Genomic DNA, 2,526 nt, shown 5'->3' with positions numbered 1-2,526 from the left:
TGCTTTCTTTTTTATTTACATCATCGTCTACAAAGCTTCTAAAATATACTTTTTTCGTTAACTAATTTAAAATATGTTCTCAACATTTGAATCGACTATTTCAGTCGAAATTCATTTTTTTTCTCATTTTCTAAAAGTAATTTTCTTATCACAAAATGGTTAAATTCAAATCATCAACAATCAACAGAGTTCAGAGCGATCCAAGGAGTCTTATGATTTATTCAGTCAATTTTTATACAATTCAGCTGCACCGACTGTTAACTATCGTCGCCTGGATTGACTCCAACTCCAACCTTTCTTCTGAAGTATTGTTGGATAAATTGACCTAACAAAGACGTTTGAACTTTTTTACCTGACCTACATAATATTGCCTGGATTTTAAACATTTTGGGGGTAGAAAGTACAACCTAGGGTACAACAAAGTACCTATTTATAAGTTATTGCATAGCTTCTATCGCGGGCCTTGAGTGCGGCGACCGAATGTAAAAATTCCGTAACGAAAAAACCTAACACCCCGCACTCCAACCGGCACAGCGATGCGATGCTATGCAATAGTTTTACAGCGGCAGTCCTCGAGTGCCACACGTTTTCTTTTATGAAATTCATCTAAAAGGTACCTAATAATAATCACCCCAAAGCCCAGCCTAAATATTCACTAGCTATGTCGCGTTTCACCCACGGTTAAACTCGCATTAATTTACACACATTCAATTCATCATCCACACCACCTGGATGCATGACGCTCGACAACCGTGCGTTTCGCACGTCATTTCCTACCCCGTGCTACACTCTTGTGGAACAATTTACCACCTTCCGTGTTCCCCAACCAATACGACATGGGAACCTTCAAGCAAAGAGTCTACACCTTCCTGAAAAACCAACTTCCACATTAAAGCCGGCAATACGATGGCAGTGTTCCCAACGCTGTGATCGTCATGGGCGGCGTCTATCACCTACCACCAAGTGAGTCGCCTGCCCTATTGCTAGGGTTACTATAAAAAAAAAAATCAACAAAGTGTCGCCCACATATTTTGTATTGTACAAATATCTAAAATCTATGAAGAATTTTGTGATATTGTAAACGAAAGAATCTCGTTAAATTAAAAAAAAAATCATGATTGTCAGTATTTACATTAATTTACTGCACGGATTTTAATGATTTTAGATCTGTTGGTTCAATGGCTTAGATTAGGATAATAAGTAATTCATAATTTATACTAGCTTTATATTTAAGGTAGCTAAAAAAAATTCAAAAATAAATGAGAAATTATTTGCATTTATCTAATTGACAATCCAATAACAATCTGCATTAAGCAGAATTAAAAAAATAACCCACCAAAAATGGGAACGATGTTAGCGCGGAATGATATTTTTTATTATTATTATTAATCTCAATAAATTGCTCCTTAAAAGTTGCATCAGAATCAGTAATTGCTCCACTTCAATAATTATTAGTTAATTTATAATTAATTAAAAAAAATCCAATGTCTGAAAACTTGATTTCTTTATAGGATGAAAAATATTCATTTCATTGCATTGAGATAATATTACTACGTATGTATATCTCAATGTTTCATTGTTTTTTTTTATTATTATTTTTGTAATTGATAGAGCAAATCGTAAGTTTCGTTTATCGTTTTTTTTTAAACATTGTATGAACAGTGAATATTCTTTTCTAAATTTATTGCTCAAGCAATAATTGCTACTAAAATTACACAGGCGCTCGTATAAACCCCGGTGGGCTTTCTTTCGAACCTAGCGGACCATAACGAAAGTTTTACAGATACTGTATAATGTTAAAAGCTCTCGACTCAGTCGTAGAATGGTTTGAAACAAAATAACTTCTACTGATTTCCTACAGATGGCGCATACGTAAAATTGTCTATCGTCGCTTTATTGTTTTTTATTTTTATAAACACAGATAGGTTCCTGCGTTTCCATTTTTTTTGTTATAATATAATAAAACTTTTCTAAGTATTATGTTTTTTTTTTGTAATTGAAGCTTCAATTCACTTCTTTTACCTAGGTACTTTTATATTAAAGCTTTATAAGAAAATAATAAGATACTTACTAGACATTTTAGCACCGAGCGACGTTTTTAATTATATAGGCATGCACTTTTTCCATACTTACATTGGATTATATTTGCAATACAAATTTTATTTCAAGGTTAAAATAATTCAAGCTACTTGATATACATATATAATTTATTTATTTTATTATTTTATGAAACTAATCAAATTGTACAATTATGAGTAAATAAATAAATAAAATTAAGTAAAAAATACCCTAATGTTTTTAAATCTATTGATATAACTAATTATAGTACAATTTAAGTGATATGTTTAATCTTATTACTAAAATACCTAATTCAAAGTTAAACAATCCAATTTTTTTCTAAATATAATTATTGATTTGAAGCAAGATTTGAAGTAGGTATATCTCGCGACTGTCACGAGACAAGAACAATATTTTTATATAAATGGAATGGATTGATACCTAACAACATAGTTGTCCTATAATAAT

General features: G+C 31.1%; 1 protein-coding gene across 1 annotated transcript in view; it reads right to left on the bottom strand.

The window, feature by feature from the left end:
* PIG-P (phosphatidylinositol glycan anchor biosynthesis class P) overlaps positions 1 to 2,526 on the bottom strand; it is a 271,287-nt gene that overhangs the window by 201,248 nt on the left and 67,513 nt on the right. The window lies entirely within an intron of this gene.

This window comes from Colias philodice, chromosome 9 (genome assembly GCF_061535455.1).
Source record: "Colias philodice isolate Cphi_HAF_F1 chromosome 9, ilColPhil1 Martin Lab GWU primary, whole genome shotgun sequence".
Taxonomy (NCBI): domain Eukaryota; kingdom Metazoa; phylum Arthropoda; class Insecta; order Lepidoptera; family Pieridae; genus Colias; species Colias philodice.
Note: the sequence above shows the minus strand (reverse complement) of the source record. Positions and strands in the feature narration are given on the sequence as shown.